Source organism: Taudactylus pleione, unplaced genomic scaffold, assembly GCF_031769625.1.
Source record: "Taudactylus pleione unplaced genomic scaffold, aTauple2 ptg000967l, whole genome shotgun sequence".
NCBI lineage: Eukaryota > Metazoa > Chordata > Amphibia > Anura > Myobatrachidae > Taudactylus > Taudactylus pleione.
Window position 1 is genome coordinate 6233738 of NW_028285368.1, and position 22763 is coordinate 6256500.

General features: G+C 37.5%; 11 non-coding genes and 82 pseudogenes across 11 annotated transcripts; all 93 read left to right on the forward strand.

Annotated features, from left to right (window-relative positions):
• Positions 1-83: 83 nt before the first annotated feature.
• Positions 84-202, forward strand: LOC148457946 (5S ribosomal RNA; annotated as a pseudogene).
• Positions 203-317: 115 nt separating this feature from the next.
• Positions 318-436, forward strand: LOC148457947 (5S ribosomal RNA; annotated as a pseudogene).
• A 116-nt stretch (positions 437-552) lies between these two features.
• On the forward strand, positions 553-671 carry LOC148457948 (5S ribosomal RNA; annotated as a pseudogene).
• A 116-nt stretch (positions 672-787) lies between these two features.
• LOC148457949 (5S ribosomal RNA) lies at positions 788-906 on the forward strand (annotated as a pseudogene).
• A 116-nt stretch (positions 907-1022) lies between these two features.
• Positions 1023-1141, forward strand: LOC148457950 (5S ribosomal RNA; annotated as a pseudogene).
• A 116-nt stretch (positions 1142-1257) lies between these two features.
• On the forward strand, positions 1258-1376 carry LOC148457951 (5S ribosomal RNA; annotated as a pseudogene).
• Positions 1377-1492: 116 nt separating this feature from the next.
• On the forward strand, positions 1493-1611 carry LOC148457952 (5S ribosomal RNA; annotated as a pseudogene).
• A 115-nt stretch (positions 1612-1726) lies between these two features.
• Positions 1727-1845, forward strand: LOC148457953 (5S ribosomal RNA; annotated as a pseudogene).
• Positions 1846-1961: 116 nt separating this feature from the next.
• LOC148457954 (5S ribosomal RNA) lies at positions 1962-2079 on the forward strand (annotated as a pseudogene).
• Positions 2080-2195: 116 nt separating this feature from the next.
• Positions 2196-2314, forward strand: LOC148457955 (5S ribosomal RNA). The gene has a single exon (XR_015873452.1). It is a non-coding gene; the product is annotated as a 5S ribosomal RNA (ribosomal RNA).
• A 116-nt stretch (positions 2315-2430) lies between these two features.
• LOC148457956 (5S ribosomal RNA) lies at positions 2431-2549 on the forward strand (annotated as a pseudogene).
• Positions 2550-2665: 116 nt separating this feature from the next.
• LOC148457957 (5S ribosomal RNA) lies at positions 2666-2784 on the forward strand (annotated as a pseudogene).
• Positions 2785-2900: 116 nt separating this feature from the next.
• On the forward strand, positions 2901-3019 carry LOC148457958 (5S ribosomal RNA). Its single transcript, XR_015874398.1, has one exon. It is a non-coding gene; the product is annotated as a 5S ribosomal RNA (ribosomal RNA).
• A 116-nt stretch (positions 3020-3135) lies between these two features.
• LOC148457959 (5S ribosomal RNA) lies at positions 3136-3254 on the forward strand (annotated as a pseudogene).
• A 116-nt stretch (positions 3255-3370) lies between these two features.
• LOC148457960 (5S ribosomal RNA) lies at positions 3371-3489 on the forward strand (annotated as a pseudogene).
• Positions 3490-3605: 116 nt separating this feature from the next.
• On the forward strand, positions 3606-3724 carry LOC148457961 (5S ribosomal RNA; annotated as a pseudogene).
• A 116-nt stretch (positions 3725-3840) lies between these two features.
• On the forward strand, positions 3841-3959 carry LOC148457962 (5S ribosomal RNA; annotated as a pseudogene).
• Positions 3960-4310: 351 nt separating this feature from the next.
• LOC148457963 (5S ribosomal RNA) lies at positions 4311-4429 on the forward strand (annotated as a pseudogene).
• A 116-nt stretch (positions 4430-4545) lies between these two features.
• LOC148457964 (5S ribosomal RNA) lies at positions 4546-4664 on the forward strand (annotated as a pseudogene).
• Positions 4665-4779: 115 nt separating this feature from the next.
• On the forward strand, positions 4780-4898 carry LOC148457965 (5S ribosomal RNA; annotated as a pseudogene).
• A 116-nt stretch (positions 4899-5014) lies between these two features.
• Positions 5015-5133, forward strand: LOC148457966 (5S ribosomal RNA; annotated as a pseudogene).
• A 116-nt stretch (positions 5134-5249) lies between these two features.
• On the forward strand, positions 5250-5368 carry LOC148457967 (5S ribosomal RNA; annotated as a pseudogene).
• A 116-nt stretch (positions 5369-5484) lies between these two features.
• Positions 5485-5603, forward strand: LOC148457968 (5S ribosomal RNA; annotated as a pseudogene).
• A 116-nt stretch (positions 5604-5719) lies between these two features.
• LOC148457969 (5S ribosomal RNA) lies at positions 5720-5838 on the forward strand (annotated as a pseudogene).
• Positions 5839-5953: 115 nt separating this feature from the next.
• On the forward strand, positions 5954-6072 carry LOC148457970 (5S ribosomal RNA; annotated as a pseudogene).
• A 116-nt stretch (positions 6073-6188) lies between these two features.
• Positions 6189-6307, forward strand: LOC148457971 (5S ribosomal RNA; annotated as a pseudogene).
• Positions 6308-6423: 116 nt separating this feature from the next.
• On the forward strand, positions 6424-6542 carry LOC148457972 (5S ribosomal RNA; annotated as a pseudogene).
• A 116-nt stretch (positions 6543-6658) lies between these two features.
• On the forward strand, positions 6659-6777 carry LOC148457973 (5S ribosomal RNA). The gene has a single exon (XR_015873777.1). It is a non-coding gene; the product is annotated as a 5S ribosomal RNA (ribosomal RNA).
• A 116-nt stretch (positions 6778-6893) lies between these two features.
• LOC148457974 (5S ribosomal RNA) lies at positions 6894-7012 on the forward strand. The gene has a single exon (XR_015873905.1). It is a non-coding gene; the product is annotated as a 5S ribosomal RNA (ribosomal RNA).
• A 116-nt stretch (positions 7013-7128) lies between these two features.
• LOC148457975 (5S ribosomal RNA) lies at positions 7129-7247 on the forward strand (annotated as a pseudogene).
• A 116-nt stretch (positions 7248-7363) lies between these two features.
• Positions 7364-7482, forward strand: LOC148457976 (5S ribosomal RNA; annotated as a pseudogene).
• Positions 7483-7597: 115 nt separating this feature from the next.
• LOC148457977 (5S ribosomal RNA) lies at positions 7598-7716 on the forward strand (annotated as a pseudogene).
• Positions 7717-7832: 116 nt separating this feature from the next.
• LOC148457978 (5S ribosomal RNA) lies at positions 7833-7951 on the forward strand (annotated as a pseudogene).
• A 116-nt stretch (positions 7952-8067) lies between these two features.
• On the forward strand, positions 8068-8186 carry LOC148457979 (5S ribosomal RNA; annotated as a pseudogene).
• Positions 8187-8302: 116 nt separating this feature from the next.
• LOC148457980 (5S ribosomal RNA) lies at positions 8303-8421 on the forward strand (annotated as a pseudogene).
• Positions 8422-8537: 116 nt separating this feature from the next.
• Positions 8538-8656, forward strand: LOC148457981 (5S ribosomal RNA; annotated as a pseudogene).
• Positions 8657-8772: 116 nt separating this feature from the next.
• On the forward strand, positions 8773-8891 carry LOC148457982 (5S ribosomal RNA; annotated as a pseudogene).
• A 115-nt stretch (positions 8892-9006) lies between these two features.
• Positions 9007-9125, forward strand: LOC148457983 (5S ribosomal RNA). Its single transcript, XR_015874040.1, has one exon. It is a non-coding gene; the product is annotated as a 5S ribosomal RNA (ribosomal RNA).
• A 116-nt stretch (positions 9126-9241) lies between these two features.
• On the forward strand, positions 9242-9360 carry LOC148457984 (5S ribosomal RNA; annotated as a pseudogene).
• A 116-nt stretch (positions 9361-9476) lies between these two features.
• Positions 9477-9595, forward strand: LOC148457985 (5S ribosomal RNA; annotated as a pseudogene).
• Positions 9596-9946: 351 nt separating this feature from the next.
• LOC148457986 (5S ribosomal RNA) lies at positions 9947-10065 on the forward strand (annotated as a pseudogene).
• A 116-nt stretch (positions 10066-10181) lies between these two features.
• Positions 10182-10300, forward strand: LOC148457987 (5S ribosomal RNA; annotated as a pseudogene).
• A 115-nt stretch (positions 10301-10415) lies between these two features.
• Positions 10416-10534, forward strand: LOC148457988 (5S ribosomal RNA; annotated as a pseudogene).
• A 116-nt stretch (positions 10535-10650) lies between these two features.
• Positions 10651-10769, forward strand: LOC148457989 (5S ribosomal RNA). Its single transcript, XR_015874170.1, has one exon. It is a non-coding gene; the product is annotated as a 5S ribosomal RNA (ribosomal RNA).
• A 116-nt stretch (positions 10770-10885) lies between these two features.
• LOC148457990 (5S ribosomal RNA) lies at positions 10886-11004 on the forward strand (annotated as a pseudogene).
• Positions 11005-11120: 116 nt separating this feature from the next.
• LOC148457991 (5S ribosomal RNA) lies at positions 11121-11239 on the forward strand (annotated as a pseudogene).
• Positions 11240-11355: 116 nt separating this feature from the next.
• Positions 11356-11474, forward strand: LOC148457992 (5S ribosomal RNA; annotated as a pseudogene).
• A 116-nt stretch (positions 11475-11590) lies between these two features.
• Positions 11591-11709, forward strand: LOC148457993 (5S ribosomal RNA; annotated as a pseudogene).
• Positions 11710-11824: 115 nt separating this feature from the next.
• LOC148457994 (5S ribosomal RNA) lies at positions 11825-11943 on the forward strand (annotated as a pseudogene).
• Positions 11944-12059: 116 nt separating this feature from the next.
• On the forward strand, positions 12060-12178 carry LOC148457995 (5S ribosomal RNA; annotated as a pseudogene).
• Positions 12179-12294: 116 nt separating this feature from the next.
• LOC148457996 (5S ribosomal RNA) lies at positions 12295-12413 on the forward strand. Its single transcript, XR_015873454.1, has one exon. It is a non-coding gene; the product is annotated as a 5S ribosomal RNA (ribosomal RNA).
• Positions 12414-12529: 116 nt separating this feature from the next.
• On the forward strand, positions 12530-12648 carry LOC148457997 (5S ribosomal RNA; annotated as a pseudogene).
• A 116-nt stretch (positions 12649-12764) lies between these two features.
• LOC148457998 (5S ribosomal RNA) lies at positions 12765-12883 on the forward strand (annotated as a pseudogene).
• A 116-nt stretch (positions 12884-12999) lies between these two features.
• On the forward strand, positions 13000-13118 carry LOC148457999 (5S ribosomal RNA; annotated as a pseudogene).
• Positions 13119-13234: 116 nt separating this feature from the next.
• Positions 13235-13353, forward strand: LOC148458000 (5S ribosomal RNA). Its single transcript, XR_015874024.1, has one exon. It is a non-coding gene; the product is annotated as a 5S ribosomal RNA (ribosomal RNA).
• A 116-nt stretch (positions 13354-13469) lies between these two features.
• On the forward strand, positions 13470-13588 carry LOC148458001 (5S ribosomal RNA; annotated as a pseudogene).
• A 116-nt stretch (positions 13589-13704) lies between these two features.
• On the forward strand, positions 13705-13823 carry LOC148458002 (5S ribosomal RNA; annotated as a pseudogene).
• Positions 13824-13939: 116 nt separating this feature from the next.
• Positions 13940-14058, forward strand: LOC148458003 (5S ribosomal RNA; annotated as a pseudogene).
• A 116-nt stretch (positions 14059-14174) lies between these two features.
• On the forward strand, positions 14175-14293 carry LOC148458004 (5S ribosomal RNA; annotated as a pseudogene).
• Positions 14294-14644: 351 nt separating this feature from the next.
• LOC148458005 (5S ribosomal RNA) lies at positions 14645-14763 on the forward strand (annotated as a pseudogene).
• A 116-nt stretch (positions 14764-14879) lies between these two features.
• Positions 14880-14998, forward strand: LOC148458006 (5S ribosomal RNA; annotated as a pseudogene).
• A 115-nt stretch (positions 14999-15113) lies between these two features.
• On the forward strand, positions 15114-15232 carry LOC148458007 (5S ribosomal RNA; annotated as a pseudogene).
• A 116-nt stretch (positions 15233-15348) lies between these two features.
• LOC148458008 (5S ribosomal RNA) lies at positions 15349-15467 on the forward strand (annotated as a pseudogene).
• Positions 15468-15583: 116 nt separating this feature from the next.
• Positions 15584-15702, forward strand: LOC148458009 (5S ribosomal RNA; annotated as a pseudogene).
• Positions 15703-15818: 116 nt separating this feature from the next.
• On the forward strand, positions 15819-15937 carry LOC148458010 (5S ribosomal RNA; annotated as a pseudogene).
• A 116-nt stretch (positions 15938-16053) lies between these two features.
• On the forward strand, positions 16054-16172 carry LOC148458011 (5S ribosomal RNA; annotated as a pseudogene).
• Positions 16173-16287: 115 nt separating this feature from the next.
• LOC148458012 (5S ribosomal RNA) lies at positions 16288-16406 on the forward strand (annotated as a pseudogene).
• A 116-nt stretch (positions 16407-16522) lies between these two features.
• On the forward strand, positions 16523-16641 carry LOC148458013 (5S ribosomal RNA; annotated as a pseudogene).
• A 116-nt stretch (positions 16642-16757) lies between these two features.
• LOC148458014 (5S ribosomal RNA) lies at positions 16758-16876 on the forward strand (annotated as a pseudogene).
• Positions 16877-16992: 116 nt separating this feature from the next.
• On the forward strand, positions 16993-17111 carry LOC148458015 (5S ribosomal RNA; annotated as a pseudogene).
• A 116-nt stretch (positions 17112-17227) lies between these two features.
• LOC148458016 (5S ribosomal RNA) lies at positions 17228-17346 on the forward strand (annotated as a pseudogene).
• Positions 17347-17462: 116 nt separating this feature from the next.
• LOC148458017 (5S ribosomal RNA) lies at positions 17463-17581 on the forward strand (annotated as a pseudogene).
• A 116-nt stretch (positions 17582-17697) lies between these two features.
• Positions 17698-17816, forward strand: LOC148458018 (5S ribosomal RNA; annotated as a pseudogene).
• Positions 17817-17932: 116 nt separating this feature from the next.
• On the forward strand, positions 17933-18051 carry LOC148458019 (5S ribosomal RNA; annotated as a pseudogene).
• A 116-nt stretch (positions 18052-18167) lies between these two features.
• LOC148458020 (5S ribosomal RNA) lies at positions 18168-18286 on the forward strand (annotated as a pseudogene).
• A 115-nt stretch (positions 18287-18401) lies between these two features.
• LOC148458021 (5S ribosomal RNA) lies at positions 18402-18520 on the forward strand (annotated as a pseudogene).
• A 116-nt stretch (positions 18521-18636) lies between these two features.
• Positions 18637-18755, forward strand: LOC148458022 (5S ribosomal RNA; annotated as a pseudogene).
• A 116-nt stretch (positions 18756-18871) lies between these two features.
• LOC148458023 (5S ribosomal RNA) lies at positions 18872-18990 on the forward strand. The gene has a single exon (XR_015874399.1). It is a non-coding gene; the product is annotated as a 5S ribosomal RNA (ribosomal RNA).
• Positions 18991-19106: 116 nt separating this feature from the next.
• On the forward strand, positions 19107-19225 carry LOC148458024 (5S ribosomal RNA; annotated as a pseudogene).
• A 116-nt stretch (positions 19226-19341) lies between these two features.
• LOC148458025 (5S ribosomal RNA) lies at positions 19342-19460 on the forward strand (annotated as a pseudogene).
• A 116-nt stretch (positions 19461-19576) lies between these two features.
• On the forward strand, positions 19577-19695 carry LOC148458026 (5S ribosomal RNA; annotated as a pseudogene).
• Positions 19696-19810: 115 nt separating this feature from the next.
• LOC148458027 (5S ribosomal RNA) lies at positions 19811-19929 on the forward strand (annotated as a pseudogene).
• Positions 19930-20045: 116 nt separating this feature from the next.
• On the forward strand, positions 20046-20164 carry LOC148458028 (5S ribosomal RNA; annotated as a pseudogene).
• A 116-nt stretch (positions 20165-20280) lies between these two features.
• On the forward strand, positions 20281-20399 carry LOC148458029 (5S ribosomal RNA; annotated as a pseudogene).
• Positions 20400-20515: 116 nt separating this feature from the next.
• LOC148458030 (5S ribosomal RNA) lies at positions 20516-20634 on the forward strand. Its single transcript, XR_015873930.1, has one exon. It is a non-coding gene; the product is annotated as a 5S ribosomal RNA (ribosomal RNA).
• Positions 20635-20750: 116 nt separating this feature from the next.
• LOC148458031 (5S ribosomal RNA) lies at positions 20751-20869 on the forward strand (annotated as a pseudogene).
• A 115-nt stretch (positions 20870-20984) lies between these two features.
• LOC148458032 (5S ribosomal RNA) lies at positions 20985-21103 on the forward strand (annotated as a pseudogene).
• A 116-nt stretch (positions 21104-21219) lies between these two features.
• Positions 21220-21338, forward strand: LOC148458033 (5S ribosomal RNA; annotated as a pseudogene).
• Positions 21339-21454: 116 nt separating this feature from the next.
• On the forward strand, positions 21455-21573 carry LOC148458034 (5S ribosomal RNA; annotated as a pseudogene).
• A 351-nt stretch (positions 21574-21924) lies between these two features.
• LOC148458035 (5S ribosomal RNA) lies at positions 21925-22043 on the forward strand (annotated as a pseudogene).
• Positions 22044-22159: 116 nt separating this feature from the next.
• LOC148458036 (5S ribosomal RNA) lies at positions 22160-22278 on the forward strand. The gene has a single exon (XR_015873608.1). It is a non-coding gene; the product is annotated as a 5S ribosomal RNA (ribosomal RNA).
• A 116-nt stretch (positions 22279-22394) lies between these two features.
• On the forward strand, positions 22395-22513 carry LOC148458037 (5S ribosomal RNA; annotated as a pseudogene).
• A 116-nt stretch (positions 22514-22629) lies between these two features.
• LOC148458038 (5S ribosomal RNA) lies at positions 22630-22748 on the forward strand (annotated as a pseudogene).
• Positions 22749-22763: the final 15 nt, after the last annotated feature.

The following is a 22763-nucleotide window of genomic DNA, read 5'->3' on the forward strand; positions in this document are numbered from 1 at the left end:
ATTTTACATTTAATTTTTTCAACTTATCAATGAATTTACTTGAGTAAAGAAGTAAAAGAGGTCTAAAGTTAATGTGTTTGAGCACCTACAGCCATATGACACTGGACATGCCCAAGCTCGTCTGATCTTGGAAGCTATGCAGTGTTGGGCCGGGTTAGTACTTGGATGGGAGACCACCTGGGAATACCAGGAGCTGTATGTAATTTTATACTGCCATAACATTCTTTTCTGTTACATTTTACATTTCATTTTTAAACTTATTAATGAATTTACTTGAGTTAAGAAGTAAAAGAGGTCTAAAGTTAAAGTTTTTGAGCACCTACAGCCAAACCACACTGGACATGCCCAATCTTGTCTGATCTTGGAAGCTATGCAGTGTTGGGCCTGGTTAGTACTTGGATGGGAGACCACCTGGGAATACCAGATGCTGTAGGTAATTTTATACTGCCATAACATTCATTTCTATTACATTTTACATTTAATTTTTTCAACTTATCAATGAATTTACTTGAGTTAAGAAGTAATAGAGGTCTAAATTTAAAGCTTTTGAGTACCTACAGCCAAACCACACTGGACATGCCCAATCTCGTCTGATCTTGGAAGCTATGCAGTGTTGGGCCTGGTTTGTACTTGGATGGGAAACCACCTGGGAATACCAGGTGCTGTAGGTAATTTTATACAGCCACAACATTCTTTTCTATTACATTTTACATTTAATTTTTTCAACTTATCAATGAATTTACTTGAGTTAAGAAGTAAAAGAGGTCTAAAGTTAAGGGTTTTGAGCACCTACAGCAAAACCACACTGGACATGTCCAATCTCGTCTGATCTTGGAAGCTATGCAGTGTTGGGCCTGGTAAGTTCTTGGATGGGAGACCACCTGGGAATACCAGGTGCTGTAGGTAATTTTATGCTGCCATAACATTCTTTTCTATTACATTTTACATTTAATTTTTTCAACTTATCAATCAATTTACTTGAGTTAAGAAGTAATAGAGGTCTAAAGTTAAGTTTTTTGAGCACCTACAGCCAAATCACACTGGACATGCCCAATCTCGTCTGATCTTGGAAGCTATGCAGTGTTGGGCCTGGTTAGTACTTGGTTGGGAGACCACCTGGGAATACCAGGTGCTGTTGGTATTTTTATGCAGCCATAACTTTCTTTTCTATTACATTTTACATTTAATTTTTTCAACTTATCAATGAATTTACTTGAGTAAAGAAGTAAAAGAGGTCTAAAGTTAATGTATTTGAGCACCTACACCAATACCACACTGGACGTGCCCAATCTCGTCTGATCTTGGAATCTATGCAGTGTTGGGCCTGGTTAGTACTTGGATGGGAGACCACCTGGGAATACCAGGTGCTGTAGGTAATTTTATACAGCCATAACATTCTTTTCTATTACATTTTACATTAAATTTTTTCAACTTATCAATGAATTTACTTGAGTTAAGAAGTAAAAGAGTTCTAAAGTTAATATTTTTGAGCACCTACAGCCAAACCACACTGGACCTGCCCAATCTCGTCTGATCTTGGAAGCTATGCAGTGTTGGGCCAGGTTAGTAATTGGATGGGAGACCACCTGGGAATACCAGGAGCTGTATGTAATTTTATACTGCAATAACATTCTTTTCGGTTACATTTTACATTTCATTTTTAAACTTAGCAATGAATTTACTTGAGTTAAGAAGTAAAAGAGGTCTAAATTTAAAGCTTTTGAGCACCTACAGCCAAACTACACTGGACATGCCCAATCTCGTCTGATCTTGGAAGCTATGCAGTGTTGGGCCTGGTTAGTACTTGGATGGGAGACCACCTGGGAATACCTGATGCTGTAGGTAATTTTATACTAACATAACATTCTTTTCTATTACATTTTACATTTAATTTTTTCAACTTATCAATGAATTTACTTGAGTTAAGAAGTAAAAGAGGTCTAAAGTTAATGTATTTGAGCGCCTACAGCCAAACCACACTGGACATGCCCAATCTCGTCTGATCTTGGAAGCTATGCAGTGTTGGGCCTGGTTAGTATTTGAATGGAGACCACCTGGGAATACCAGGTGCTGCAGGTAATTTTATACTGTCATAACATTCTTTTCTATTAAATTTTACATTTAATTTTTTCAACTTATCAATGAATTTACTTGAGTTAAGAAGTAAAAGAGGTCTAAAGTTAATGTTTTTGAGCACCTACAGTCAAACCACACTGGACATTCCCAATCTCATCTGATCTTGGAAGCTATGCAGTGTTGGGCCTGGTTAGTACTTGGATGGGAGACCACCTGGGAATACCAGGTGCTGTAGGTAATTTTATACAGCCATAACATTCTTTTCTATTACATTTTACATTTAATTTTTTCAACTTATCAATGAATTTACTTGAGTTAAGAAGTAGTAGAGGTCTAAATTTAATGCTTTTGAGCACCTATAGCCAAACCACGCTGGACATGCCCAATCTCGTCTGATCTTGGAAGCTATGCAGTGTTGGGCCTGGTTAGTACTTGGATGGGAGACCACCTGGGAATACCAGGTGCTGTAGGTAATTTTATACTGCCAAAACATTCTTTTCTATTACATTTTACATTTCATTTTTTCAACTTATCAATGAATTTACATGAGTTAAGAAGTAATAGAAGTCTAAATTTAATGTTTTTGAGCACCTACCGCCAAACCACACTGGACATGCCCAATCTCGTCTGATCTTGGAAGCTATGCAGTGTTGGGCCTGGTTAGTACTAGGTTGGGAGACCACCTGAGAATACCAGGTGCTGTAGGTATTTTTATGCAGCCATAACATTCTTTTCTATTACATTTTACATTTAATTTTTTCAACTTATCAATGAATTTACTTGAGTAAAGAAGTAAAAGAGGTCTAAAGTTAATGTATTTGAGCACCTACAGCCAAACCACACTGGACATGCCCAATCTCGTCTGATCTTGGAAACTATGCAGTGTTGGGCCTGGTTAGTACTTGGATGGGAGACCACCTGGGAATACCAGGTGCTGTAGGTAATTTTATACTGCCATAACATTCTTTTCTATTACATTTTACATAAAATTTTTTCAACTTATCAATGAATTTACTTGAGTTAAGAAGTAAAAGAGTTCTAAAGTTAATGTTTTTGAGCACCTACAGCCAAACCACACTGGACATACCCAATCTCGTCTGATCTTGGAAGCTGTGCAGTGTTGGGCCTGGTTAGTTCTTGGATGGGAGACCACCTGGGAATACCAGGTGCTGTAGGTAATTTTATGCTGCCATAACATTCTTTTCTATTACATTTTACATTTAATTTTTTCAACTTATCAATGAATTTACTTGAGTTAAGAAGTACTAGAGGTCTAAAGTTAAAGTTTCTGAGCACCTACAGCCAAACCACACTGGACATGCCCAATCTCGTCTGATCTTGGAAGCTGTGCAGTGTTGGGCTTGGTTAGTACTTGGATGGGAGACCACCTGGGAATACCAGGAGCTGTAGGTAATTTTATACTGCCATAACATTCTTTTCTATTACATTTTACATTTCATTTTTACAACTTAACAATGAATTTACTTGAGTTAAGAAGTAATAGAGGTCTAAAGTTAAGTATTTTGAGCACCTACAGCCAAACCACTCTGGACGTGCCCAATCTCGTCTGATCTTGGAAACTAAGCATTGTTGGGTCTGGTTAGTATTTGGATGGGAGACCACCTGGGAATACCAGGTGCTGTAGGTAATTTTATACAGCCAAAACATTCATTTCTATTACATTTTACATAAAAAATTTTCAACTTATCAATGAATTTACTTGAGTTAAGAAGTAAAAGAGGTCTAAAGTTAATATATTTGAGCACCTACAGCCAAACCACACTGGACATGCCCAATCTCATCTGATATTGGAAGCTATGCAGTGTTGGGCCTGGTTAGTGCTTGGATGGGAGACCACCTGGGAATACCAGATGCTGTAGGTAATTTTATACAGCCATAACATTCTTTTCTATTACATTTTACATTTAATTTTTTCAACTTTTCAATGAATTTAATTGAGTTAAGAAGTAAAAGAGGTCTAAAGTTAATGTTTTTGGGCACCTACAGCAAAACCACACTGGACATGGCCAATGTCCAGTGATTTTGGAAGCTGTGCAGTGTTGGGCATGGTTATTACGTGGATGGGAGACCACCTGGGAATACCAGGTGCTGTAGGTAATTTTATACTGCCATAACATTCTTTTCTATTACATTTTACATTTAATTTTTTCAACTTATCAATGAATTTACTTGAGTTAAGAAGTAATAGAGGTCTAAAGTTAAGTTTCTTGAGCACCTACAGCCAAATCACACTGGACATGCCCAATCTCGTCTGATCTTGGAAGCTATGCAGTGTTGGGCCTGGTTAGTACTTGGTTGGGAGACCACCTGGGAATACCAGGTGCTGTTGGTATTTTTATGCAGCAATAACATTCTTTTCTATTACATTTTACATTTAATTTTTTCAACTTATCAATGAATTTACTTGAGTAAAGAAGTAAAAGAGGTCTAAAGTTAATGTGTTTGAGCACCTACAGCCATATGACACTGGATATGCCCAAGCTCGTCTGATCTTGGAAGCTATGCAGTGTTGGGCCAGGTTAGTACTTGGATGGGAGACCACCTGGGAATACCAGGAGCTGTAGGTAATTTTATACTGCCATAACATTCTTTTCTGTTACATTTTACATTTCATTTTTAAACTTATTAATGAATTTACTTGAGTTAAGAAGTAAAAGAGGTCTAAAGTTAAAGTTTTTGAGCACCTACAGCCAAACCACACTGGACATGCCCAATCTTGTCTGATCTTGGAAGCTATGCAGTGTTGGGCCTGGTTAGTACTTGGATGGGAGACCACCTGGGAATACCAGATGCTGTAGGTAATTTTATACTGCCATAACATTCATTTCTATTACATTTTACATTTAATTTTTTCAACTTATCAATGAATTTACTTGAGTTAAGAAGTAATAGAGGTCTAAAGTTAATGCTTTTGAGTACCTACAGCCAAACCACACTGGACATGCCCAATCTCGTCTGATCTTGGAAGCTATGCAGTGTTGGGCCTGGTTTGTACTTGGATGGGAAACCACTTGGGAATACCTGGTGCTGTAGGTAATTTTATACAGCCACAACATTCTTTTCTATTACATTTTACATTTAATTTTTTCAACTTATCAATGAATTTACTTGAGTTAAGAAGTAAAAGAGGTCTAAAGTTAAGGGTTTTGAGCACCTACAGCAAAACCACACTGGACATGTCCAATCTCGTCTGATCTTGTAAGCTATGCAGTGTTGGGCCTGGTAAGTTCTTGGATGGGAGACCACCTGGGAATACCAGGTGCTGTAGGTAATTTTATGCTGCCATAACATTCTTTTCTATTACATTTTACATTTAATTTTTTCAACTTATCAATCAATTTACTTGAGTTAAGAAGTAATAGAGGTCTAAAGTTAAGTTTTTTGAGCACCTACAGCCAAATCACACTGGACATGCCCAATCTCGTCTGATCTTGGAAGCTATGCAGTGTTGGGCCTGGTTAATACTTGGTTGGGAGACCACCTGGGAATACCAGGTGCTGTAGGTAATTTTATGCTGCCATAACATTCTTTTCTATTACATTTTACATTTAATTTTTTCAACTTATCAATGAATTTACTTGAGTAAAGAAGTAAAAGAGGTCTAAAGTTAATGTATTTGAGCACCTACACCAATACCACACTGGACGTGCCCAATCTCGTCTGATCTTGGAAACTTTGCAGTGTTGGGCCTGGTTAGTACTTGGATGGGAGACCACCTGGGATTACCAGGTGCTGTAGGTAATTTTATACAGCCATAACATTCTTTTCTATTACATTTTACATTTCATTTTTAAACTTAGCAATGAATTTACTTGAGTTAAGAAGTAAAAGAGGTCTAAATTTAAAGCTTTTGAGCACCTACAGCCAAACCACACTGGACATGCCCAATCTCGTCTGATCTTGGAAGCTATGCAGTGTTGGGCCTGGTTAGTACTTGGATGGGAGACCACCTGGGAATACCTGATGCTGTAGGTAATTTTATACTAACATAACATTCTTTTCTATTACATTTTACATTTAATTTTTTCAACTTATCAATGAATTTACTTGAGTTAAGAAGTAAAAGAGGTCTAAAGTTAATGTATTTGAGCGCCTACAGCCAAACCACACTGGACATGCCCAATCTCGTCTGATCTTGGAAGCTATGCAGTGTTGGGCCTGGTTAGTATTTGAATGGGAGACCACCTGGGAATACCAAGTGCTGCAGGTAATTTTATACTGTCATAACATTCTTTTCTATTAAATTTTACATTTAATTTTTTCAACTTATCAATGAATTTACTTGAGTTAAGAAGTAATAGAGGTCTAAATTTAATGCTTTTGAGCACCTACAGCCAAACCACGCTGGACATGCCCAATCTCGTCTGATCTTGGAAGCTATGCAGTGTTGTGCCTGGTTTGTACTTGGATGGGAGACCACCTGGGAATGCCAGGTGATGTAGGTAATTTTATACAGCCAAAACATTCTTTTCTATTACATTTTACATTTAATTTTTTCAACTTATCAATGAATTTACTTGAGTTAAGAAGTAAAAGAGGGCTAAAGTTAATGTTTTTGAGCACCTACAGTCAAACCACACTGGACATGCCCAATCTCGTCTGATCTTGGAAGCTATGCAGTGTTGGGCCTGGTTAGTACTTGGATGGGAGACCACCTGGGAATACCAGGTGCTGTAGGTAATTTTATACTGCCAAAACATTCTTTTCTATTACATTTTACATTTCATTTTTTCAACTTATCAATGAATTTACATGAGTTAAGAAGTAATAGAAGTCTAAAGTTAATGTTTTTGAGCACCTACAGCCAAACCACACTGGACATGCCCAATCTCGTCTGATCTTGGAAGCTATGCAGTGTTGGGCCTGGTTAGTACTAGGTTGGGAGACCACCTGAGAATACCAGGTGCTGTAGGTATTTTTATGCAGCCATAACATTCTTTTCTATTACATTTTACATTTAATTTTTTCAACTTATCAATGAATTTACTTGAGTAAAGAAGTAAAAGAGGTCTAAAGTTAATGTATTTGAGCACCTACAGCCAAACCACACTGGACATGCCCAATCTCGTCTGATCTTGGAAACTATGCAGTGTTGGGCCTTGTTAGTACTTGGATGGGAGACCACCTGGGAATACCAGGTGCTGTAGGTAATTTTATACTGCCATAACATTCTTTTCTATTACATTTTACATAAAATTTTTTCAACTTATCAATGAATTTACTTGAGTTAAGAAGTAAAAGAGTTCTAAAGTTAATGTTTTTGAGCACCTACAGCCAAACCACACTGGACATGCCCAAGCTCGTCTGATCTTGGAAGCTATGCAGTGTTGGGCCAGGTAAGTACTTGGATGGGAGACCACCTGGGAATACCAGGAGCTGTAGGTAATTTTATACTGCCATAACATTCTTTTCTGTTACATTTTACATTTCATTTTTAAACTTATCAATGAATTTACTTGAGTTAAGAAGTAAAAGAGGTCTAAAGTTAAAGTTTTTGAGCACCTACAGCCAAACCACACTGGACATTCCCAATCTCGTCTGATCTTGCAAGCTATGCAGTGTTGGGCCTGGTTAGTGCTTGGATGGGAGACCACCTGGGAATACCAGATGCTGTAGGTAATTTTATACTGCCATAACATTCATTTCTATTACATTTTACATTTAATTTTTTCAACTTATCAATGAATTTACTTGAGTTAAGAAGTAATAGAGGTCTAAAGTTAAAGTTTCTGAGCACCTACAGCCAAACCACACTGGACATGCCCAATCTCGTCTGATCTTGGAAGCTATGCAGTGTTGGGCTTGGTTAGTACTTGGATGGGAGACCACCTGGGAATACCAGGAGCTGTAGGTAATTTTATACTGCCATAACATTCTTTTCTATTACATTTTACATTTCATTTTTACAACTTAACAATGAATTTACTTGAGTTAAGAAGTAATAGAGGTCTAAAGTTAAGTATTTTGAGCACCTACAGCCAATCCACTCTGGACGTGCCTAATCTCGTCTGATCTTGGAAACTAAGCATTGTTGGGTCTGGTTAGTATTTGGATGGGAGACCACCTGGGAATACCAGGTGCTGTAGGTAATTTTATACAGCCAAAACATTCATTTCTATTACATTTTACATAAAATTTTTTCAACTTATCAATGAATTTACTTGAGTTAAGAAGTAAAAGAGGTCTAAAGTTAATGTATTTGAACACCTACAGCCAAACCACACTGGACATGCCCAATCTCATCTGATATTGGAAGCTATGCAGTGTTGGGGCTGGTTAGTGCTTGGATGGGAGACCACCTGGGAATACCTGATGCTGTAGGTAATTTTATACTGACGTAACATTCTTTTCTATTACATTTTACATTTCATTTTTTCAACTTATCAATGAATTTACATGAGTTAAGAAGTAATAGAAGTCTAAATTTAATGTTTTTGAGCACCTACAGCCAAACCACACTGGAAATGCCCAATCTCGTCTGATCTTGGAAGCTATGCAGTGTTGGGCCTGCTTAGTACTAGGTTGGGAGACCACATGGGAATACCAGGTGCTGTAGGTATTTCTATGCAGCCATAACATTCTTTTCTATTACATTTTACATTAAATTTTTTCAACTTATCAATGAATTTACTTGAGTTAAGAAGTAAAAGAGTTCTAAAGTTAATGTTTTTGAGCACCTACAGTCAAACCACACTGGACATGCCCAAGCTCGTCTGATCTTGGAAGCTATGCAGTGTTGGGCCAGGTTAGTACTTGGATGGGAGACCACCTGGGAATACCAGGAGCTGTAGGTAATTTTATACTGCCATAACATTCTTTTCTGTTACATTTTACATTTCATTTTTAAACTTATCAATGAATTTACTTGAGTTAAGAAGTAAAAGAGGTCTAAAGTTAATGTATTTGAGCACCTACAGCCAAACCACACTGGACATGCCCAATCTCATCTGATCTTGGAAACTATGCAGTGTTGGGCCTGGTTAGTACTTGGATGGGAGACCACCTGGGAATACCAGGTGCTGTAGGTAATTTTATACTGCCATAACATTCTTTTCTATTACATTTTACATTTCATTTTTACAACTTAACAATGAATTTACTTGAGTTAAGAAGTAATAGAGGTCTAAAGTTAAGTATTTTGAGCACCTACAGCCAAACCACTCTGGATGTGCCCAATCTCGTCTGATCTTGGAAACTAAGCATTGTTGGGTCTGGTTAGTATTTGGATGGGAGACCACCTGGGAATACCAGGTGCTGTAGGTAATTTTATACAGCCAAAACATTCATTTCTATTACATTTTACATAAAATTTTTTCAACTTATCAATGAATTTACTTGAGTTAAGAAGTAAAAGAGGTCTAAAGTTAATGTATTTGAGCACCTACAGCCAAACCACACTGGACATGCCCAATCTCGTCTGATATTGGAAGCTATGCAGTGTTGGGCCTGGTTAGTGCTTGGATGGGAGACCACCTGGGAATACCAGATGCTGTAGGTAATTTTATACAGCCATAACATTCTTTTCTATTACATTTTACATTTAATTTTTTCAACTAATCAATGAATTTACTTGAGTTAATAAGTAAAAGAGGTCTAAAGTTAATGTTTTTGGGCACCTACAGCAAAACCACACTGGACATGGCCAATGTCCAGTGATCTTGGAAGCTGTGCAGTGTTGGGCATGGTTATTACGTGGATGGGAGACCACCTGGGAATACCAGGTGCTGTAGGTAATTTTATACTGCCATAACATTCTTTTCTATTACATTTTACATTTAATTTTTTCAACTTATCAATGAATTTACTTGAGTTAAGAAGTAATAGAGGTCTAAAGTTAAGTTTCTTGAGCACCTACAGCCAAATCACACTGGACATGCCCAATCTCGTCTGATCTTGAAAGCTATGCAGTGTTGGGCCTGGTTAGTACTTGGTTGGGAGACCACCTGGGAATACCAGGTGCTGTTGGTATTTTTATGCAGCCATAACATTCTTTTCTATTACATTTTACATTTAATTTTTTCAACTTATCAATGAATTTACTTGAGTAAAGAAGTAAAAGAGGTCTAAAGTTAATGTGTTTGAGCACCTACAGCCATATGACACTGGACATGCCCAAGCTCGTCTGATCTTGGAAGCTATGCAGTGTTGGGCCAGGTTAGTACTTGGATGGGAGACCACCTGGGAATACCAGGAGCTGTATGTAATTTTATACTGCCATAACATTCTTTTCTGTTACATTTTACATTTCATTTTTAAACTTATTAATGAATTTACTTGAGTTAAGAAGTAAAAGAGGTCTAAAGTTAAAGTTTTTGAGCACCTACAGCCAAACCACACTGGACATGCCCAATCTTGTCTGATCTTGGAAGCTATGCAGTGTTGGGCCTGGTTAGTACTTGGATGGGAGACCACCTGGGAATACCAGATGCTGTAGGTAATTTTATACTGCCATAACATTCATTTCTATTACATTTTACATTTAATTTTTTCAACTTATCAATGAATTTACTTGAGTTAAGAAGTAATAGAGGTCTAAATTTAATGCTTTTGAGTACCTACAGCCAAACCACACTGGACATACCCAATCTCGTCTGATCTTGGAAGCTATGCAGTGTTGGGCCTGGTTTGTACTTGGATGGGAAACCACCTGGGAATACCAGGTGCTGTAGGTAATTTTATACAGCCACAACATTCTTTTCTATTACATTTTACATTTAATTTTTTCAACTTATCAATGAATTTACTTGAGTTAAGAAGTAAAAGAGGTCTACAGTTAAGGGTTTTGAGCACCTACAGCAAAACCACACTGGACATGTCCAATCTCTTCTGATCTTGGAAGCTATGCAGTGTTGGGCCTGGTAAGTTCTTGGATGGGAGACCACCTGGGAATACCAGGTGCTGTAGGTAATTTTATGCTGCCATAACATTCTTTTCTATTACATTTTACATTTAATTTTTTCAACTTATCAATCAATTTACTTGAGTTAAGAAGTAATAGAGGTCTAAAGTTAAGTTTTTTGAGCACCTACAGCCAAATCACACTGGACATGCCCAATCTCGTCTGATCTTGGAAGCTATGCAGTGTTGGGCCTGGTTAGTACTTGGTTGGGAGACCACCTGGGAATACCAGGTGCTGTTGGTATTTTTATGCAGCCATAACTTTCTTTTCTATTACATTTTACATTTAATTTTTTCAACTTATCAATGAATTTACTTGAGTAAAGAAGTAAAAGAGGTCTAAAGTTAATGTATTTGAGCACCTACACCAATACCACACTGGACGTGCCCAATCTCGTCTGATCTTGGAAACTATGCAGTGTTGGGCCTGGTTAGTACTTGGATGGGAGACCACCTGGGAATACCAGGTGCTGTAGGTAATTTTATACAGCCATAACATTCTTTTCTATTACATTTTACATTAAATTTTTTCAACTTATCAATGAATTTACTTGAGTTAAGAAGTAAAAGAGTTCTAATGTTAATATTTTTGAGCACCTACAGCCAAACCACACTGGACCTGCCCAATCTCGTCTGATCTTGGAAGCTATGCAGTGTTGGGCCAGGTTAGTAATTGGATGGGAGACCACCTGGGAATACCAGGAGCTGTATGTAATTTTATACTGCAATAACATTCTTTTCGGTTACATTTTACATTTCATTTTTAAACTTAGCAATGAATTTACTTGAGTTAAGAAGTAAAAGAGGTCTAAATTTAAAGCTTTTGAGCACCTACAGCCAAACTACACTGGACATGCCCAATCTCGTCTGATCTTGGAAGCTATGCAGTGTTGGGCCTGGTTAGTACTTGGATGGGAGACCACCTGGGAATACCTGATGCTGTAGGTAATTTTATACTAACATAACATTCTTTTCTATTACATTTTACATTTAATTTTTTCAACTTATCAATGAATTTACTTGAGTTAAGAAGTAAAAGAGGTCTAAAGTTAATGTATTTGAGCGCCTACAGCCAAACCACACTGGACATGCCCAATCTCGTCTGATCTTGGAAGCTATGCAGTGTTGGGCCTGGTTAGTATTTGAATGGGAGACCACCTGGGAATACCAGGTGCTGCAGGTAATTTTATACTGTCATAACATTCTTTTCTATTAAATTTTACATTTAATTTTTTCAACTTATCAATGAATTTACTTGAGTTAAGAAGTAAAAGAGGTCTAAAGTTAATGTTTTTGAGCACCTACAGTCAAACCACACTGGACATTCCCAATCTCATCTGATCTTGGAAGCTATGCAGTGTTGGGCCTGGTTAGTACTTGGATGGGAGACCACCTGGGAATACCAGGTGCTGTAGGTAATTTTATACAGCCATAACATTCTTTTCTATTACATTTTACATTTAATTTTTTCAACTTATCAATGAATTTACTTGAGTTAAGAAGTAGTAGAGGTCTAAATTTAATGCTTTTGAGCACCTATAGCCAAACCACGCTGGACATGCCCAATCTCGTCTGATCTTGGAAGCTATGCAGTGTTGGGCCTGGTTTGTACTTGGATGGGAGACCACCTGGGAATACCAGGTGATGTAGGTAATTTTATACAGCCAAAACATTCTTTTCTATTACATTTTACATTTAATTTTTTCAACTTATCAATGAATATACTTGAGTTAAGAAGTAAAAGAGGGCTAAAGTTAATGTTTTTGAGCACCTACAGTCAAACCACACTGGACATGCCCAATCTCGTCTGACCTTGGAAGCTATGCAGTGTTGGGCCTGGTTAGTACTTGGATGGGAGACCACCTGGGAATACCAGGTGCTGTAGGTAATTTTATACTGCCAAAACATTCTTTTCTATTACATTTTACATTTCATTTTTTCAACTTATCAATGAATTTACATGAGTTAAGAAGTAATAGAAGTCTAAATTTAATGTTTTTGAGCACCTACCGCCAAACCACACTGGACATGCCCAATCTCGTCTGATCTTGGAAGCTATGCAGTGTTGGGCCTGGTTAGTACTAGGTTGGGAGACCACCTGAGAATACCAGGTGCTGTAGGTATTTTTATGCAGCCATAACATTCTTTTCTATTACATTTTACATTTAATTTTTTCAACTTATCAATGAATTTACTTGAGTAAAGAAGTAAAAGAGGTCTAAAGTTAATGTATTTGAGCACCTACAGCCAAACCACACTGGACATGCCCAATCTCGTCTGATCTTGGAAACTATGCAGTGTTGGGCCTGGTTAGTACTTGGATGGGAGACCACCTGGGAATACCAGGTACTGTAGGTAATTTTATACTGCCATAACATTCTTTTCTATTACATTTTACATAAAATTTTTTCAACTTATCAATGAATTTACTTGAGTTAAGAAGTAAAAGAGTTCTAAAGTTAATGTTTTTGAGCACCTACAGCCAAACCACACTGGACATGCCCAATCTCGTCTGATCTTGGAAGCTATGCAGTGTTGGGCCTGGTTAGTTCTTGGATGGGAGACCACCTGGGAATACCAGGTGCTGTAGGTAATTTTATGCTGCCATAACATTCTTTTCTATTACATTTTACATTTAATTTTTTCAACTTATCAATGAATTTACTTGAGTTAAGAAGTACTAGAGGTCTAAAGTTAAAGTTTCTGAGCACCTACAGCCAAACCACACTGGACATGCCCAATCTCGTCTGATCTTGGAAGCTGTGCAGTGTTGGGCTTGGTTAGTACTTGGATGGGAGACCACCTGGGAATACCAGGAGCTGTAGGTAATTTTATTCTGCCATAACATTCTTTTCTATTACATTTTACATTTCATTTTTACAACTTAACAATGAATTTACTTGAGTTAAGAAGTAATAGAGGTCTAAAGTTAAGTATTTTGAGCACCTACAGCCAAACCACTCTGGACGTGCCCAATCTCGTCTGATTTTGGAAACTAAGCATTGTTGGGTCTGGTTAGTATTTGGATGGGAGACCACCTGGGAATACCAGGTGCTGTAGGTAATTTTATACAGCCAAAACATTCATTTCTATTACATTTTACATAAATTTTTTTCAACTTATCAATGAATTTACTTGAGTTAAGAAGTAAAAGAGGTCTAAAGTTAATGTATTTGAGCACCTACAGCCAAACCACACTGGACATGCCCAATCTCATCTGATATTGGAAGCTATGCAGTGTTGGGCCTGGTTAGTGCTTGGATGGGAGACCACCTGGGAATACCAGATGCTGTAGGTAATTTTATACAGCCATAACATTCTTTTCTATTACATTTTACATTTAATTTTTTCAACTTATCAATGAATTTAATTGAGTTAAGAAGTAAAAGAGGTCTAAAGTTAATGTTTTTGGGCACCTACAGCAAAACCACACTGGACATGGCCAATGTCCAGTGATTTTGGAAGCTGTGCAGTGTTGGGCATGGTTATTACGTGGATGGGAGACCACCAGGGAATACCAGGTGCTGTAGGTAATTTTATACTGCCATAACATTCTTTTCTATTACATTTTACATTTAATTTTTTCAACTTATCAATGAATTTACTTGAGTTAAGAAGTAATAGAGGTCTAAAGTTAAGTTTCTTGAGCACCTACAGCCAAATCACACTGGACATGCCCAATCTCGTCTGATCTTGGAAGCTATGCAGTGTTGGGCCTGGTTAGTACTTGGTTGGGAGACCACCTGGGAATACCAGGTGCTGTTGGTATTTTTATGCAGCCATAACATTCTTTTCTATTACATTTTACATTTAATTTTTTCAACTTATCAATGAATTTACTTGAGTAAAGAAGTAAAAGAGGTCTAAAGTTAATGTGTTTGAGCACCTACAGCCATATGACACTGGACATGCCCAAGCTCGTCTGATCTTGGAAGCTATGCAGTGTTGGGCCAGGTTAGTACTTGGATGGGAGACCACCTGGGAATACCAGGAGCTGTAGGTAATTTTATACTGCCATAACATTCTTTTCTGTTACATTTTACATTTCATTTTTAAACTTATTAATGAATTTACTTGAGTTAAGAAGTAAAAAAGGTCTAAAGTTAAAGTTTTTGAGCACCTACAGCCAAACCACACTGGACATGCCCAATCTTGTCTGATCTTGGAAGCTATGCAGTGTTGGGCCTGGTTAGTACTTGGATGGGAGACCACCTGGGAATACCAGATGCTGTAGGTAATTTTATACTGCCATAACATTCATTTCTATTACATTTTACATTTAATTTTTTCAACTTATCAATGAATTTACTTGAGTTAAGAAGTAATAGAGGTCTAAAGTTAATGCTTTTGAGTACCTACAGCCAAACCACACTGGACATGCCCAATCTCGTCTGATCTTGGAAGCTATGCAGTGTTGGGCCTGGTTTGTACTTGGATGGGAAACCACCTGGGAATACCTGGTGCTGTAGGTAATTTTATACAGCCACAACATTCTTTTCTATTACATTTTACATTTAATTTTTTCAACTTATCAATGAATTTACTTGAGTTAAGAAGTAAAAGAGGTCTAAAGTTAAGGGTTTTGAGCACCTACAGCAAAACCACACTGGACATGTCCAATCTCGTCTGATCTTGGAAGCTATGCAGTGTTGGGCCTGGTAAGTTCTTGGATGGGAGACCACCTGGGAATACCAGGTGCTGTAGGTAATTTTATGCTGCCATAACATTCTTTTCTATTACATTTTACATTTAATTTTTTCAACTTATCAATCAATTTACTTGAGTTAAGAAGTAATAGAGGTCTAAAGTTAAGTTTTTTGAGCACCTACAGCCAAATCACACTGGACATGCCCAATCTCGTCTGATCTTGGAAGCTATGCAGTGTTGGGCCTGGTTAATACTTGGTTGGGAGACCACCTGGGAATACCAGGTGCTGTTGGTATTTTTATGCAGCCATAACTTTCTTTTCTATTACATTTTACATTTAATTTTTTCAACTTATCAATGAATTTACTTGAGTAAAGAAGTAAAAGAGGTCTAAAGTTAATGTATTTGAGCACCTACACCAATACCACACTGGACGTGCCCAATCTCGTCTGATCTTGGAAACTTTGCAGTGTTGGGCCTGGTTAGTACTTGGATGGGAGACCACCTGGGATTACCAGGTGCTGTAGGTAATTTTATACAGCCATAACATTCTTTTCTATTACATTTTACATTTCATTTTTAAACTTAGCAATGAATTTACTTGAGTTAAGAAGTAAAAGAGGTCTAAATTTAAAGCTTTTGAGCACCTACAGCCAAACCACACTGGACATGCCCAATCTCGTCTGATCTTGGAAGCTATGCAGTGTTGGGCCTGGTTAGTATTTGGATGGGAGACCACCTGGGAATACCTGATGCTGTAGGTAATTTTATACTAACATAACATTCTTTTCTATTACATTTTACATTTAATTTTTTCAACTTATCAATGAATTTACTTGAGTTAAGAAGTAAAAGAGGTCTAAAGTTAATGTATTTGAGCGCCTACAGCCAAACCACACTGGACATGCCCAATCTCGTCTGATCTTGAAAGCTATGCAGTGTTGGGCCTGGTTAGTATTTGAATGGGAGACCACATGGGAATACCAAGTGCTGCAGGTAATTTTATACTGTCATAACATTCTTTTCTATTAAATTTTACATTTAATTTTTTCAACTTATCAATGAATTTACTTGAGTTAAGAAGTAATAGAGGTCTAAATTTAATGCTTTTGAGCACCTACAGCCAAACCACGCTGGACATGCCCAATCTCGTCTGATCTTGGAAGCTATGCAGTGTTGTGCCTGGTTTGTACTTGGATGGGAGACCACCTGGGAATGCCAGGTGATGTAGGTAATTTTATACAGCCAAAACATTCTTTTCTATTACATTTTACATTTAATTTTTTCAACTTATCAATGAATTTACTTGAGTTAAGAAGTAATAGAGGTCTAAATTTAATGCTTTTGAGTACCTACAGCCAAGCCACACTGGACATGCCCAATCTCGTCTGATCTTGGAAGCTATGCAGTGTTGGGTCTGGTTAGTTCTTGGATGGGAGACCACCTGGGAATACCAGGTGCTGTAGGTAATTTTATGCTGCCATAACATTCTTTTCTATTACATTTTACATTTAATTTTTTCAACTTATCAATGAATTTACTTGAGTTAAGAAGTAATAGAGGTCTAAAGTTAAAGTTTCTGAGCACCTACAGCCAAACCACACTGGACATGCCCAATCTCGTCTGATCTTGGAAGCTATGCAGTGTTGGGCTTGGTTAGTACTTGGATGGGAGACCACCTGGGAATACCAGGAGCTGTAGGTAATTTTATACTGCCATAACATTCTTTTCTATTACATTTTACATTTCATTTTTACAACTTAACAATGAATTTACTTGAGTTAAGAAGTAATAGAGGTCTAAAGTTAAGTATTTTGAGCACCTACAGCCAATCCACTCTGGACGTGCCTAATCTCGTCTGATCTTGGAAACTAAGCATTGTTGGGTCTGGTTAGTATTTGGATGGGAGACCACCTGGGAATACCAGGTGCTGTAGGTAATTTTATACAGCCAAAACATTCATTTCTATTACATTTTACATAAAAATTTTTCAACTTATCAATGAATTTACTTGAGTTAAGAAGTAAAAGAGGTCTAAAGTTAATGTATTTGAACACCTACAGCCAAACCACACTGGACATGCCCAATCTCATCTGATATTGGAAGCTATGCAGTGTTGGGGCTGGTTAGTGCTTGGATGGGAGACCACCTGGGAATACCTGATGCTGTAGGTAATTTTATACTGACGTAACATTCTTTTCTATTACATTTTACATTTCATTTTTTCAACTTATCAATGAATTTACATGAGTTAAGAAGTAATAGAAGTCTAAATTTAATGTTTTTGAGCACCTACAGCCAAACCACACTGGAAATGCCCAATCTCGTCTGATCTTGGAAGCTATGCAGTGTTGGGCCTGCTTAGTACTAGGTTGGGAGACCACATGGGAATACCAGGTGCTGTAGGTATTTCTATGCAGCCATAACATTCTTTTCTATTACATTTTACATTAAATTTTTTCAACTTATCAATGAATTTACTTGAGTTAAGAAGTAAAAGAGTTCTAAAGTTAATGTTTTTGAGCACCTACAGTCAAACCACACTGGACATGCCCAAGCTCGTCTGATCTTGGAAGCTATGCAGTGTTGGGCCAGGTTAGTACTTGGATGGGAGACCACCTGGGAATACCAGGAGCTGTAGGTAATTTTATACTGCCATAACATTCTTTTCTGTTACATTTTACATTTCATTTTTAAACTTATCAATGAATTTACTTGAGTTAAGAAGTAAAAGAGGTCTAAAGTTAATGTTTTTGAGCACCTACAGTCAAACCACACTGGACATGCCCAAGCTCGTCTGATCTTGGAAGCTATGAAGTGTTGGGCCTGGTTAGTTCTTGGATGGGAGACCACCTGGGAATACCAGATGCTGTAGGTAATTTTATACTGCCAAAACATTCTTTTCTATTACATTTTACATTTCATTTTTTCAACTTATCAATGAATTTACATGAGTTAAGAAGTAATAGAAGTCTAAATTTAATGTTTTTGGGCACCTACAGCCAAACCACACTGGACGTGCACAATCTTGTCTGATCTTGGAAGCTATGCAGTGTTGGGCTTGGTTAGTACTAGGTTGGGAGACCACCTGGGAATACCAGGTGCTGTAGGTATTTTTATGCAGCCATAACATTCTTTTCTATTACATTTTACATTTAATTTTTTCAACTTATCAATGAATTTACTTGAGTAAAGAAGTAAAAGAGGCCGAAAGTTAATGTATTTGAGCACCTACAGCCAAACCACACTGGACATGCCCAATCTCGTCTGATCTTGGAAACTATGCAGTGTTGGGCCTGGTTAGTACTTGGATGGGAGACCACCTGGGAATACCAGGTGCTGTAGGTAATTTTATACAGCCATAACATTCTTTTCTATTACATTTTACATTAAAATATTTCAACTTATCAATGAATTTACTTGAGTTAAGAAGTAAAAGAGTTCTAAAGTTAATGCTTTTGAGCACTTACAGCCAAACCACACTGGACATGCCCAATCTTGTCTGATCTTGGAAGCTATGCAGTGTTGGGCCTGGTTAGTACTTGGATGGGAGACCACCTGGGAATACCAGATGCTGTAGGTAATTTTATACTGCCATAACATTCATTTCTATTACATTTTACATTTAATTTTTTCAACTTATCAATGAATTTACTTGAGTTAAGAAGTAAAAGAGGTCTAAAGTTAAGAGTTTTGAGCACCTACAGCAAAACCACACAGGACATGTCCAATCTCGTCTGATCTTGGAAGCTATGCAGTGTTGGGCCTGGTTAGTTCTTGGATGGGAGACCACCTGGGAATACCAGGTGCTGTAGGTAATTTTATGCTGCCATTACATTCTTTTCTATTACATTTTACATTTAATTTTTTCAACTTATCAATGAATTTACTTGAGTTAAGAAGTAATAGAGGTCTAAAGTTAAAGTTTCTGAGCACCTACAGCCAAACCACACTGGACATGCCCAATCTCGTCTGATCTTGGAAGCTATGCAGTGTTGGGTTTGGTTAGTACTTGGATGGGAGACCAGCTGGGAATACCAGGAGCTGTAGGTAATTTTATACTGCCATAACATTCTTTTCTATTACATTTTACATTTCATTTTTCAACTTATCATTGAATTTACTTGAGTTAAGAAGTAAAAGAGGTCTAAAGTTAAGGATTTTGAGCACCTACAGCCAAACCACACTGGACATGCCCAATCTCGTCTGATTTTGGAAGCTATGCAGTGTTGGGCTTGGTTAGTACTTGGATGGGAGACCACCTGGGAATACCAGGAGCTGTAGGTAATTTTATACTGCCATAACATTCTTTTCTATTACATTCTACATTTCATTTTTACAACTTAACAATGAATTTACTTGAGTTAAGAAGTAATAGAGGTCTAAAGTTAAGTATTTTGAGCACCTACAGCCAATCCACTCTGGACGTGCCCAATCTCGTCTGATCTTGGAAACTAAGCATTGTTGGGTCTGGTTAGTATTTGGATGGGAGACCACCTGGGAATACCAGGTGCTGTAGGTAATTTTATACAGCCAAAACATTCATTTCTATTACATTTTACATAAAAATTTTTCAACTTATCAATGAATTTACTTGAGTTAAGAAGTAAAAGAGGTCTAAAGTTAATGTATTTGAACACCTACAGCCAAACCACACTGGACATGCCCAATCTCATCTGATATTGGGAGCTATGCAGTGTTGGGGCTGGTTAGTGCTTGGATGGGAGACCACCTGGGAATACCTGATGCTGTAGGTAATTTTATACTGACATAACATTCTTTTCTATTACATTTTACATTTCATTTTTTCAACTTATCAATGAATTTACATGAGTTAAGAAGTAATAGAAGTCTAAATTTAATGTTTTTGAGCACCTACAGCCAAACCACACTGGAAATGCCCAATCTCATCTGATCTTGGAAGCTATGCAGTGTTGGGCCTGGTTAGTACTAGGTTGGTAGACCACATGGGAATACCAGGTGCTGTAGGTATTTCTATGCAGCCATAACATTCTTTTCTATTACATTTTACATTAAATTTTTTCAACTTATCAATGAATTTACTTGAGTTAAGAAGTAAAAGAGTTCTAAAGTTAATGTTTTTGAGCACCTACAGTCAAACCACACTGGACATGCCCAAGCTCGTCTGATCTTGGAAGCTATGCAGTGTTGGGCCAGGTTAGTACTTGGATGGGAGAACACCTGGGAATACCAGGAGCTGTAGGTAATTTTATACTGCCATAACATTCTTTTCTGTTACATTTTACATTTCATTTTTAAACTTATCAATGAATTTACTTGAGTTAAGAAGTAAAAGAGGTCTAAAGTTAAAATTTTTGAGAACCTACAGCCAAACCACACTGGACATGCCCAATCTCGTCTGATCTTGGAAGCTATGCAGTGTTGGGCCTGGTTAGTACTTGGATGGGAGACCAACTGGGAATACCAGATGCTGTAGGTAATTTTATACTGCCATAACATTCATTTCTATTACATTTTACATTTAATTTTTTCAACTTATCAATGAATTTACTTGAGTTAAGAAGTAATAGAGGTCTAAATTTAATGCTTTTGAGTACCTACAGCCAAACCACACTGGACATGCCCAATCTCGTCTGATCTTGGAAGCTATGAAGTGTTGGGCCTGGTTAGTTCTTGGATGGGAGACCACCTGGGAATACCAGATGCTGTAGGTAATTTTATGCTGCCATAACATTCTTTTCTATTACATTTTACATTTAATTTTTTCAACTTATCAATGAATTTACTTGAGTTAAGAAGTAAAAGAGGTCTAAAGTTAATGTATTTGAGCACCTACAGCCAAACCACACTGGACATGCCCAATCTCATCTGATATTGGAAGCTATGCAGTGTTGGGCCTGGTTAGTGCTTGGATGGGAGACCACCTGGGAATACCAGATGCTGTAGGTAATTTTATACAGCCATAACATTCTTTTCTATTACATTTTACATTTAATTTTTTCAACTTATCAATGAATTTACTTGAGTTAAGAAGTAAAAGAGGTCTAAAGTAAATGTTTTTGGGCACCTACAGCAAAACCACACTGGACATGGCCAATGTCCAGTGATCTTGGAAGCTGTGCAGTGTTGGGCATGGTTATTACGTGGATGGGAGACCACCTGGGAATACCAGGTGCTGTAGGGAATTTTATACTGCCATAAAATTCTTTTCTATTACATTTTACATTTAATTTTTTCAACTTATCAATGAATTTACTTGAGTTAAGAAGTAAAAGAGGTCTAAAGTTAAGTTTTTTGAGCACCTACAGCCAAATCACACTGGACATGCCCAATCTAGTCTGATCTTGGAAGCTATGCAGTGTTGGGCCTGGTTAGTACTTGGTTGGGAGACCACCTGGGAATACCAGGTGCTGTTGGTATTTTTATGCAGCCATAACATTCTTTTCTATTACATTTTACATTTAATTTTTTCAACTTATCAATGAATTTACTTGAGTAAAGGAGTAAAAGAGGTCTAAAGTTAATGTATTTGAGCACCTACAGCCATACCACACTGGACATGCCCAATCTCATCTGATCTTGGAAACTATGCAGTGTTGGGCCTGGTTAGTAGTTGGATGGGAGACCACCTGGGAATACCAGGTGCTGTAGGTAATTTTATACAGCCATAACATTCTTTTCTATTACATTTTACATTTAATTTTTTCAACTTATCAATGAATTTACTTGAGTTAAGAAGTAATAGAGGTCTAAATTTAATGCTTTTGAGCACCTACAGCCAAACCACACTGGACATGCCCAATCTCGTCTCATCTTGGAAGCTATGCAGTGTTGGGCCTGGTTAGTACTTGGATGGGAGACCACCTGGGAAAACCAGGTGCTGTAGGTAATTTTATACTGCCAAAACATTCTTTTCTATTACATTTTACATTTCATTTTTTCAACTTATCAATGAATTTACATGAGTTAAGAAGTAATAGAAGTCTAAATTTAATGTTTTTGGGCACCTACAGCCAAACCACACTGGACGTGCCCAATCTTGTCTGATCTTGGAAGCTATGCAGTGTTGGGCTTGGTTAGTACTAGGTTGGGAGACCGCCTGGGAATACCAGGTGCTGTAGGTATTTTATTGCAGCCAT